The sequence below is a fragment of the Vipera berus genome (genome assembly GCF_964194415.1).
Source record: "Vipera berus genome assembly, chromosome: 4".
Lineage (NCBI taxonomy): Eukaryota > Metazoa > Chordata > Lepidosauria > Squamata > Viperidae > Vipera > Vipera berus.
In genome coordinates, this window is record NC_138206.1 from 53,964,652 (window position 1) to 53,977,918 (window position 13,267).

The following is a 13,267-nucleotide window of genomic DNA, read 5'->3' on the forward strand; positions in this document are numbered from 1 at the left end:
ATGACAAAAAAGCCCTGCTTGTGCTAATATACGGTAAGAACTATCTGATGCTCTTGCCTTTTGTTTCCTCCTCTCCAGTGCCGCTTTTATATTCTTTTAAGAGCAGAGGCATAACTCAGGACTAATTTCCCCCGTCACTGACAGGATCAGTGGGGTGGGAAAGTAGGATTTAAGAGAGAGAGAGAGAAAATCTCTCCCTTCTCAAAAATCCATTTCTCCCTCTCTGAGGCCTTTGTCTTAACCCAGGGGTAGGCAACCTCGGCTCTTTTATGACTCATGGACTTCAACTCCCAGAATTCCTGAGTCAGCACAGCTGGCTCAGGAATTCTGGGAGTTGAAGTCCACGAGTCATAAAAGAGCCAAGGTTGCCTACCCCTGCTATAGGGCAAAGGTAGGCATCCTCGGCTCTTTTATGACTCATGGACTTCAACTCCCAGTCCATGAGTCATAAACGAGCCGAGGTTGCCTACCCCTGCTATAGGGCAAAGGTAGGCATCCTCGGCTCTTTTATGACTCATGGACTTCAACTCCCAGTCCATGAGTCATAAACGCGCCGAGGTTGCCTACCCCTGCTATAGGGTCTCCTGCTTGAGTAGGGAGTTGGACTAGATGACTTACAAAGTCCCTTCCAACTGTGTTATTCTGTTCTGTTACTCTGTTAAGAGAGAAGTAGAGAACGTGCTTCTACCTTCAATACCGGTGGTAGTAAAAGGGGGAGTCTTTTCTTTTATCATGATTCGAATAGTAAATCTCATTCCCCTCGTAGTAGTAGTATCGAAAGGGTTAAACGCTACGGTTCCCCCCCCTTTGCTGACGTATTGGACGCCGTAACAGCAAGGGTTCTGGGAGTCGTAGGCGCTAGTAGTTTCCTGTGTTTAATGGCTCCTCGCTATTAAGGTACTGTAGCTTTTGCATAACAAATTACACAGCGTTGTTAGACTAATTTACCAGAAAGGCTGACTTAAGCAGCATATCATGAAAAGGGACGGTGCTGTGCACCTTACGTTTCATTTTTTAAAACCTTTACATTACAGTAAGAGCAATGATTTGTAAATTCTTTGATCTGCAATTCAGAATCTCATAGCAGTAAATCTGCATTTGGAGTTAACCTGTTGAACACCACGGCACGTAGTTTGAACCAGCATGCGTGGATTTCAGTTGCACAATACAGACACGGCAGACATAAGAGAAGTTATCTTTGTTTCCGACTTGCATAGGTTTAACCGTTTTTCGAATCATCGTTTTAGATAGTGGAGTATGTTGCAAGCCGGACCAGGCCAAGTAGTTTTCTCCGGAAATAACTAGCGTTTATCTCATGTTTCATAACTAGCGTTTATCTCATGTTTCATAGTGGTGTGGTTAAAGTTTTGGGAGGAGTAAAGGAATCAATAGACTTCTGAATGTAGAAAATTATACTGAAATTGTTCTCAGGACTACAACTCTGTTTATTTTATGGAATTCTTAGGAAATAAATGTCAATTTTACAATGAAACTTTGCATTTTGTGTTACCGATTAACCTGGATTAAAATATTTACATTCTCGCAGTCTAAATTTGCAATTCTGTGCCTATTAACAAATGAGTTAATCACATTGGGTTTTTAGCGTGAACAATTTGAAAATCACACAGAACCATAAAGTAGCTGATCACATCTTAAAAATTCAGCACATATAACTAGTTTATGGTTCTGGATGTCTTGCAAATCCAAGAGAATGAACTGTTATGCAGATTAAAACAGGACGGAGAATATCAAACTATGAGGGCAAATATATGTGCTATAGCTAAATTAAATGATCAGATCAGTTTAGTATATTACATCCTTATATGGAAATTTGCACATAGTGTTGGGTGAGAGTTAAACTAAATCAATTCTTTAAAAAAATAAAAAAACCAGGGATTAAAAGGAAATAGGCCTAAACTAGCTAACAAGCTACAGAATCAAAAATGAATATTAAAACATGTATATCACTCCAGAACTCCTATAAAGATATCTACAACTTGTGTTATAAATAACAGTATTACTTCATAGAGCCATAGAATTGAAGGGCTTGGAAGTTCAGCTCCCTGCACAGGGTAGAAATTCACTATACTACCGGTAGCAGCATGTCCAGGTTGCTTGCTTATGCCCGTTGTTCCAGTTTATCAAGATCCTCCTGAATCTTGGTACTGGCCTCTTAGGTGTTTGTTATCCCGCTATTTTTGTGTGACCAGAAATTTTAATACTTTCTAACCATTCATCCAAGTTTCTTAAGAATATGTTGAATAGTACAGGACTCAAAAAAAAAAGAGCTTTCAATATGCTAATGTCATGGTTCTGATAGATGAAACTCTTCAAAAGAACTTCGAGGCATTGTTTACCTCAGGGGTGTCAAACTGCCGGCCTGGGAACCGGATGCATCATGATGAAACTCTGCCCACCCCATTGCCAGCAATGGGGAAAAAGCTCTGATACGTTGCACGACGTCATGTGATGTCGCTGCTTTGACATGTCTGGTTTACCTTAAAGAATCATTTATTCGAGAAACAAAGCATCGGCACTACATAACTAACCAGAAACTAATTTCCCCTCCCCTGGATACAAAGTAACAAAATGCGATTCCCTCCTCCAATAAACAGTCATAAATCACATTCCCCAATTAGCTTGAAGTGTGGGCTTTCTGCCCAGCTCTCCAGCCCACCAAAACACTATCAGCTCTGGGCCCAATGTCCTTGGGTTCCCACGATTAAGTTATTATTGTTATGACTAGCTGGACTCTCATCCCTATTCCCCCTCCCAGCAGCAGCTAATTCTAAAAGCAATAGAGAAAATGGATGCATTTCCATCTGTTGTCAAAGCAAGAACATCCGATGTTAGCAGCATTGACAGCTACTTGATGTTTCTATACAGTTTGATATGGAGTATACTAATTGGGTACAATTGTTCAGTCAGCTCTTATTCCATATAACGGTAATATAATCCAATCCACATTGTGCCATTTTTTCCTCCCTATTAGAATCTCATGGGAGATTTACTATCCTGATGGCTTATATTCCAGGCCCCAATGATCAAGGTCTTCACATTTTGGAAACTTCAACATTTGATTATTTGTCTTATCCATAGTAATAAGAGGTGAACAAATTTTTGAATGTAGGCTGCACTCAGCCATACCAAAGTCATTCTCTGATGGACCCACAAGTAAAACTAAATTTGATTTTAATTAAAATGAACATATATTTTCCAATATATTTTCAGTACTTTCTTTCTTCCAGCCTGAAGTGTTTTCATTTTGGATTCTAAATTTCAGCCGAAAGCCTTAAATAGAAAGATTTTTTTAAAAAGACATATTAACTGCCGCTTGAACAACAGCCTGTTTTCTTTTAATTGTATAGCTGCTCTCTGTATCTATATCCCAGAAAGCGTGTGGGTGCTTTAAATAGTAGTAGTACCCATATACTTTGAAACATCTCTTGAAAATCAAATTTGAAGCAATGTATAGCTTTAATTTATAGATAAATATCAATTATTCAGAAGGCTATCCAGGTTGTTACATTAACAGGACTTTGTGAATTAATCTGGATGACCCTGACACTGCTAGCTTTTCATAAGATCTTGGAAACCTGATTCCTATCTCCTTAGGCCAGAACTTTGATTGAACACATTCTGAAATGACTGCACTGGAATATGTTGTGGCTTGGCTATATCATGGCATTTGTGTATTTTGCTTTTGGTTTACTTGATTTTTCTGTAAGTCTCTCAGAGTCATTTGTGAGGTGAGCAGAAATATAAATCATTCGTGGCTTCGGGGTGGGGTATCACCAGTACGCTGATGATACCCAACTTTTTCTTTCCACCCCGAACCAACCCAGTGATGCCCTCTCCGTGATGTCCCAGTGCCTGGAGGCGGTTCAGGTCTGGATGGGGAGAAACAGGCTTCGTCTCAATCCCGCCAAGACTGAGGGGCTGTGCATATCGGCATCTCGGGTTAACCAAGTTATTCCACCTCTAACGATGGGGGGTGAGGTGTTACCCCCCGTTGATAGGGCTCGCAACTTGGGCGTCCTCCTGGATTCATGGCTCAATTTTGAAGATCACATAGGAGCCGTGACCAGGGGGGCTTTTTCACAGGTTCGCCTGGTGCGCCAGTTGCGTCCCTATCTGGACCGAGACGCCCTACGCACAGTTACTCATGCGCTTGTGACCTCCCGTTTGGACTACTGTAACGCTCTCTACATGGGGCTGCCCTTGAAGTCCACTCGGAGGCTTCAACTGGTGCAGAATGCGGCCGCGCGAGTTGTAATGGGGGTCTCCCGATACTCCCATGTAACACCTCTACGCGAGCTGCATTGGCTTCCGGTTGCCTTCCAGGTGAAATTCAAGGTGCTGGTTATCACCTATAAAGCCCTACATGGCCTGGGTCCGGGATATTTGAGGGAACACCTGCTGCCGGCATCAAACGCCCTTCGCCCAGTGCGCTCCCACAGGGAGGGTCTGCTCAGGGTCCCGCCGGTAAGAGATTGCCGGCGGGTGACACCCAGGGATAGGGCCTTCTCAGTGGGGGCGCCTGCCCTCTGGAACCAGCTGCTGGTGGAGCTGAGGACTGCTCCCGACCTCCGATCATTCCGCCGGGGCCTGAAGACCTGGCTCTTTGAGCTCTCGGGCCCAGGCTGAGGAGACACTCATTTTAATTGGGGTTTTTAATAGTACAGGGTTGATTTAATATTTTTTAAATTGGGTTTTAACTTTTGTATGGTTGATTTTTAACTCCCTGTAAACCGCCCTGAGTCCTCAGGGAAAGGGCGGTATATAAATGCAATAAAATAAATAAATAAATAAATAAATAAATAAATAAATAAATAAATAAATAAATAAATAAATAAATAAATAAAAAAAATCATCCAAATAAATAAACAATATAAAGTCCTGGCATAGCATTAGATCTTGCTATTTTATTAGGAAAACTTTACAGGTATAAGAAAAGAAACCATGTTCTCATAATTATCTCATATCAACCCATTTAGGAGGAAAAAGATAAATATGGAATTTGGTATGTCTACATGATTCTAAGGGTATCAAGAACATAATTCTGGGAAGTCTTTATGAATAAATCATACTTCTATTATTGTATCACTAGAGAACCTTATCAGATGCATTTTTATTTTTTTTAAAAAAATAAATGGCTTTCCACATAGGGCTTTGGCAGAGACATATAAATAAAAATGAAAAATAAAGAGAAATAGTTTGAATTGGGAATAAGTCCTAGAAGTTGACAGAAAAATCACTAGAAATAAATATAAATTAATGTTTTTGGAATAAACTTGCGGTGAAATATATAACATATTAATCATATGTTTAGAATTAGCTTCTCTTAAACTCCTTAATGTATTTCAAATATAAATTGGTGTAAATTCTTGAATTTTATTTTCAGAAGGGGCTTTGATTCAGGTAAATCAGGATTGTTTAAAATAATACTGAGCAATGTAGAAAAATATGTTTGCTCATTGCTATGCCCATTTCAGAGTTTTTGCTCTAGGATGGAAAAAAAATCAGCCAAGAATAAAAATACAGAGAGTGCAGAATTATTAGGCAAATGAGTATTTTGACCACATCATCCTCTTTATGCATGTTGTCTTACTCCAAGCTGTATAGGCTCGAAAGCCTACTACCAATTAAGCATATTAGGTGATGTGCATCTCTGTAATGAGAAGGGGTGTGGTCTAATGACATCAACACCCTGTATCAGGTGTGCATAATTATTAGGCAACTTCCTTTCCTTTGGCAAAATGGGTCAAAAGAAGGACTTGACAGGCTCAGAAAAGTCAAAAATAGTGAGATATCTTGCAGAGGGATGCAGCACTCTTAAAATTGCAAAGCTTCTGAAGCGTGATCATCGAACAATCAAGCGTTTCATTCAAAATAGTCAACAGGGTCGCAAGAAGCGTGTGGAGAAACCAAGGCGCAAAATAACTGCCCATGAACTGAGAAAAGTCAAGCGTGCAGCTGCCAAGATGCCACTTGCCACCAGTTTGGCCATATTTCAGAGCTGCAACATCACTGGAGTGCCCAAAAGCACAAGGTGTGCAATACTCAGAGACATGGCCAAGGTAAGAAAGGCTGAAAGACGACCACCACTGAACAAGACACACAAGCTGAAACGTCAAGACTGGGCCAAGAAATATCTCAAGACTGATTTTTCTAAGGTTTTATGGACTGATGAAATGAGAGTGAGTCTTGATGGGCCAGATAGATGGGCCCGTGGCTGGATTGGTAAAGGGCAGAGAGCTCCAGTCCGACTCAGACGCCAGCAAGGTGGAGGTGGAGTACTGGTTTGGGCTGGTATCATCAAAGATGAGCTTGTGGGGCCTTTTCGGGTTGAGGATGGAGTCAAGCTCAACTCCCAGTCCTACTGCCAGTTTCTGGAAGACACCTTCTTCAAGCAGTGGTACAGGAAGAAGTCTGCATCCTTCAAGAAAAACATGATTTTCATGCAGGACAATGCTCCATCACACGCGTCCAAGTACTCCACAGCGTGGCTGGCAAGAAAGGGTATAAAGGAAGAAAAGCTAATGACATGGCCTCCTTGTTCACCTGATCTGAACCCCATTGAGAACCTGTGGTCCATCATCAAATGTGAGATTTACAAGGAGGGAAAACAGTACACCTCTCTGAACAGTGTCTGGGAGGCTGTGGTTCCTGCTGCACGCAATGTTGATGGTGAACAGATCAAAACACTGACAGAATCCATGGATGGCAGGCTTTTGAGTGTCATTGCAAAGAAAGGTGGCTATATTGGTCACTGATTTGTTTTTGTTATGTTTTTGAATGTCAGAAATGTATATTTGTGAATGTTGAGATGTTATATTGGTTTCACTGGTAAAAATAAATAATTGAAATGGGTATATATTTGTTTTTTGTTAAGTTGCCTAATAATTATGCACAGTAATAGTCACCTGCACACACAGATATCCCCCTAAAATAGCTATAACTAAAAACAAACTAAAAACTACTTCCAAAAATATTCAGCTTTGATATTAATGAGTTTTTTTGGGTTCATTGAGAACATGGTTGTTGTTCAATAATAAAATTAATCCTCAAAAATACAACTTGCCTAATAATTCTGCACTCCCTGTATTTTTTGGTTTCAGAAAATAGGGGCCTGAATATGGAACCTACAATATAAATGGGGCAAGTTCTCAAATGTAATAGTGAAAATGTTGCCAGTTTTCAATTGCTGTTGTTGTAGTTTTTCTTTATTGTATATTTTATTCCATGCCACACATTATTAACACACAGGATTTTCCAATTCTCAAGCATGGATCTTTTATTACTGCAATTCTCATTCTCTTGTTTACTGCCAGAGCCCATTGAATTCATCTTAACTATTGCTATTGGCTAAGAATTGGGTGGGTAAGCTGAAGCCCAGTTGTTGACTTCCAAGCAGTTTGTGGACAGCTTGACAGGTAATATACCAAATTTGGAGGATGAGTAGTTTACCCTTTGGCCAAGTTAGTGGTTGTAAGTGTAACGGAAGTGCAGTTTCTTAAATTTTTGCAACTGCCTTGTGGCCATTAGAATCTTCTGGTTCAATTCATCTAAAGGCAGATATGTATGTTTTCAGAGAGAAATAAGCAGTCGGTGCCCTGGGATTCTGTACCATTTTAACAGGCATCTAGACATTAGGTGTTCAGAGGGGATGGGGGACAGAGGTGATGACAGAAGCAGTTTTGGACAGTCATAATGCAAGCACCATCCCATTCCATCATTTTGATGAAAGAAATCAGTGAGCTATTTTGGCAGATGAGCTTGCCCCTAGCAACTTTCTATTTTCTGTAGTTCAAATGGGTTCTTTGAATATGTCACTTCTTTTCCTTCCCCAGGTGGCTTTTTTTAATAAAAAAAAATACTGCATTCTTACATATTTGCCCCGCATTCTTTTTAACATCCTAAACTGAAGATTACAGTGATACAGAATTAAAATGGTGCTCCTGAATTGGAAGGTGAGAGAAATTTTAATTTGTATCTTAAGTTTTGGTCTCACGATTTCTTAGTGAGTCTGGAAGAAACAGTCCTGTGTATTTTATTTATAGATGGATGCCTATATGTCTAGAAAACTACAGTTGGTACTTTAATGGTTTTGTAAAAAGGTTATAGCAGATTCTTCCTATGGACTCTTTATCTTGTTTCTTAGCTGTGGCTGTGCAACAACATATGACTACAGACTTCAGATTGTGTGTTCTTGTACTTTATCTGTGTGGTCAGCTTATCCTGGTTCTGTACAGAACAGAATCTGTTTACATGATTTGGGTTTGATACATGTGTTTTACTTTTACACTTTTTAAAATTGTAGCCTTTTGAATAAAGAACTACGTAATCATTCTGTTCTTTTTTAATAGATTATGTTAAAGCCAGCAAAACTTGTACTGGGGGCTCCCTAACTATGGTTAGCTTTTTAGTGAGCCTATTTGGAACGTTAAAAGAACCTTGTGTGTTGTGCATACCGTCACAAATTAACCCTCATGAAGCAAAGGAATGTTTAGAAAATTAATTATAAAGTACATGTACAGTATTTTAACTGAGATCATCTTCATAAGACATTGTTAATATGATGAAAGTTGTAACTATTCCATGACTTTGAAGGCCTTCTGAATCATGATAGCTGTTTCAAGGAATTAGTTTGAGTTTTACAGACTCCAAATGTTCATTTTCTAGCTATTCTGTTTACATTATTACATTAAAATAACTAAGTGATTTTTTTTTCTGTTTTAGGCACTGGAAAATTTTCCACTACTAATGTACATTTTAGCTGCTAAAACATTAATTCTTTGCTTAGCATTTGCTGCGGCAAAAGTATATCAAAGGAAAAGACTTGAAGGGAAGCTGAAAAGGGAACAAGCAGAAAAGCAGAAAAGAGAAATGGAGAAAAAAGAAAAGTGAAGATCTAAAGGTATATTTTCACTGGAATTAATAATATATTATAACAGGGGTGTCAAACTGCCGGCCCACGGGGCCAGACGCGTCATCAGGAAACCGCACCCACCCCATTGCGGGCAATGGAGAAAAACCTCTGATACGTCGCGCAACGTCACGTGACGATGCAAGTTTGACATGTCTGTTTTATAACAATAGCGTTAAGAGGAACACCCCATTGATTGAAACAGTGCATGAAGGGAGTTATGAAGTGACATGGCCCATTCTGCTTTCAGGATTGGTCAGAAGACTCTCCCCCCCCCCTTTTCCTGCATGAAAGAATTCTACAGTGTTGCACTTGGGAATATAAACAACTCTTTTGCAAAGCTCTGATGACTTATGTTGGTGATCTCCATATACGCAGCCCCATGCCTCAATACACAAATGGCTACATATTAATTCTTGATTTGTTCCAGGGCTGAAGGTGCTTTCAGCTGAGTGGTATACAGCTTCCCAATGCATTTAAAAGCATACTATCTTAATAAAAATGCAGCTAGAAATGGGTTGGTGTTTACGATGTAGTATGAGTTGGAACAGGCTGTTATATCATATACAGTAAACTATAATTAAACAATCAGTGGCTCATTGTTGAATCCAGCCTTTCTTTGAAGGTGTGGGAGTGTTGTTGTAACTCACATTCCTCTGAATAATTTCACGCTTGGTGAGTTTACCGGAATTCTTTAGAACTTCAGTTTAGATTTTATATGTCTGATAGGTGTTTGAAAACTTCAACTGTCATAGTAGAAGGAACGCTTGCAAATTCCTATTCTCTCACCCTTTTAAATATGACCATCACCCCTTAAATAATACATACAGCAAGTTAAGTTATTCTTATTTTCCTGGGCAGAAATACATTGCTATGGGAATATTTAATATGAGAAAAAGACCCTGTCACCATTTTCACCTTCTGTTCTCTGACTTTGCTTGATTAAAGAGAAAACTTTTTCCAAGACAGAAAAAAAAACATATGTCTCCTTTTTCAGGTCACAATCTTCCAGTCTTCCTGTTCAATTGTAGTAGAAGGCTTATGCCAGGATTATCATCTGGAGGTTTACTATGGGAACAATGTCAACTAAAACATTTAACTTGGTACATAAGACATGTTGGAATAGGAGCACCAGAAGAATATATTTGAGTTAGGCATTTTATTTGAATAAGCTGCACTGCTTATTTTGCTGGGCCTCTTTGGGGCAACCTTGTAATGTGGCTGGAAAAGCTCCAACTCTTTTTTAAATGAAAGAATCAGCTTTGCAATTTCAAGACGTTATAAAGAACTGGAAATTCCTTTTATTATATATGGAATATTTGTCACGAATCCATGTGCACTTAACACACAACTACACAGAGACACATACAGACCTCAGTCTATTACAACAGAACAACTTTGTCCAACCATTTACCTTCAAATATGTGCAAAGATGTGATTAGCACTCTTGACAATTAGGAACAGTAATTTATGATCTCTTAGACTAGTGTAAGGCTTCTTTTACTATAGTGCTTTTGATTGGCATATTTTATTATTTCATACATGATAATTGCTGCATTTAGAACTCATATGAATGGGAGATTTACAAAGGTGAGTTTCAGAACACAAAACAATTTTATTTTCTGGGAAAACAATGCGATTATGAAATGTTATATGGTGCTCTGAACCTCAAATGGCACATGCATTTGTAAACTGACTTGAGTGCCACCTTCTGGTAGCTATTAGAAATTCATATATTAGGTTTCTGGAACTATTTTATTTTAAACATTTCAAAACAAAATAATATTGTGTTAAAACATTCCATCACAAAATCTGAAACAACAGCGAGAAACAAATCTTGAAACTCAAATGTAAATTACATTTTGCACATTGAACTTAAGAAAAATAATAAAGGCGAGTAGCAGCATGCAGAATTTTGTGTCGTCTGAGAGAAAGGAGAATGGGAGCTAATTGAACCTCTTGGACTGCAGATTCCATATCAAGAGAGCCACTGAAGATAAGACTACACTTCATGTATCAGATTAGAATGGCATCTAGAGTAAGACTCTATAAGAGTAAGACCTTAATCTAGGGCTGAGCATTTTCTCCCTATTATTAATGTATATAAGGCTTTCTCTTTATTTCCTAGTGACTTATCCTAATTTTGGAATCCCTCTATCAATAATCAGTTCAGGCTTTTGATAAAAATGTTCTGTTTCTTTCTTGATTTTATTTTCTAACAAGAAAGGAAGGAAAGAAGGGGGGAGAGAGCCAAACAGAGAATAGATTGCGCAACTCACATTCCACCCATTTTGCGTGCAGCTTCCAGATTAGTTCCAACATTGTCATCTTTCAAATGAATAAAGATTGCGTACTTCAAAATAACCTACCAGGTAGGATGACTGTGCCCTTTGGCTTAACATTATAAAACTTTGGCGCTATCTTCTGCAAACAAAATAAAGACGTCAAGTTGTGTAAAAAGTAGGCTGAGAGGAATTAGCAAGAAAAGGAAAAGTGAAACCCCTGCTCCACATCTTTCCTTTCCACTCCTAAGTTTTTTTATGCAGAGAATAGGGTGGGCTGAGATTTGAGCTGTAAAGTTGCAGCCAAGTAGTCAGGTGGGCCTTAGGTACAGTAGCATTACGAGTTGTGATGTAAGGGATTGCAATGTTCCTTAGGAGCCTATGACATCAAAGCAAAATTTCCCAATTCGCATGTTGCTTTTTGCATGAGAAGATGGAGACTTACTAACTGCTGCAAATAGAATCATTCTATTTTGTGTGCAGATTTTCAGACATACGGCAGTTGACTTGGATGCCTTTCTGGGAAGCATTGAAGATTTCACTGAAACGGAGAGCTTTGCTGGAGAAATGAATTTCCTAAGATCAAGATTTATTTGGACAACAATGTATTTTAATTTTGTTGTTTTGTTTCAGATGGTAGCAGGATATTATTGTCAGTTATTTATTCAGTAAAATCTTCCTTTGCAAAACTGGTATCATTTGCAATCTTGCACGTTGTTTTCCATTTGTTTAAATACCTCCCAGTTAAATAGATAATTGATTATTCTGCCATGCAATAGGAAAACTGTTCCTCTTTGCAGCCTAATCTGGTCAGTGTTGCTCATGAATACCTCCTACTGAAAATAAATAAATTAGATTGGTCCTGACCTGTTGGTTTTAAAACTACACTTTCAACTGAAAGGGAAAAGGAACCAGATATTACATCTACTGCTGTCTCTCTCCCATTAAAATAGATAATGCTAGCAGAATAGGTATGCTCTATGGCTGGAGTCCCCAACACTTCATTTCTCAGAGAGAATTTGTGTTAACTGTAATTTGCTTTCCTTGTATAACATCTCACAGATTTACTTTTTGCCTTATGTTTTTTAAACCATGGAACTCTCCTCTGGATGTGACCAGTGTCCTGATACATGCATCCTATTTGGAGGCTGAGTCTGTACCACAGTATTCATATTTACTGTAACTTGTGTTTCAGGGATATAACTGCAAGACCTCTTTAGAAGCTGTTTTGAATGTCTACATCGCTAGAGTATAATCGTGGCTGATTATTACTTGAGCATCACCAAAATGGTTTCAAATTTAAGCACAGATTTATTTAGCATTGGTTGAACTCTCCTGTTTAATTTTATCCTTCTGAATTGTACTACTACCAAAAATACAGTGTAGTCATTTTATGAGCCAGAAATATGAAATCCATAAATCTCTCAATCACCTCAAAAAGCATTGGAGGTTTGGTGATCATTGGATGAAATCTGACCAAAATATATCAGCTTAAAATATAATGCAGCCAAGGGCCAGGAATTCTGACTGGTAACTAGGTTTAGGGAGAGAAAAGGTTTTCAGAGAGGAGTGTCTGTAAAAAACAAAGATTTAACTATACTTCTCCCCCAAACCCACCTATTTATTGGGGTGACCACCATTATCTCTTGACTGACTTAGACTATTTCTTTTCTATTCAAAATGTGAAAAGATTCTAGAATTTATCTCCATTGGAGCCAATCAATGTTTTGCTCTTATACTTTGTTCTAACACAAGATATGAGAATCAATGTGATCCAATTAAAGTGTACATCCTTATAAATTAGGGATATGGATTAGATTAAATCTTTGTTTTTCTTAATTGTTAGTAACTTAATTCTTAATTTATTTAATTGAATCATTTAATTTAATGTAATTTAAGAAAATTTAATTTCTTAATTCTTAATAACTGGCCTTATTTTTCTTTTTCTCCTTTTCTCCTTAAAGTATCAACATATCTACAAATAGCTGTTTGTCCACTTAAATGGCATACATGAATCTAATACTATAACACTAAAAGTCACTTTAAAACTATTCTT

The 13,267-nt window shown here is 38.3% G+C and overlaps 1 long non-coding RNA gene across 1 annotated transcript; it reads left to right on the top strand.

Moving 5' to 3' along the window:
• The first annotated feature begins 844 nt into the window (after positions 1 to 844).
• Positions 845 to 7,901, top strand: LOC308667874. Its single transcript, XR_014026401.1, has 3 exons — positions 845 to 897; positions 7,335 to 7,436; positions 7,854 to 7,901. It is a non-coding gene; the product is annotated as an uncharacterized lncRNA (long non-coding RNA).
• The last annotated feature ends 5,366 nt before the right edge of the window (positions 7,902 to 13,267 follow it).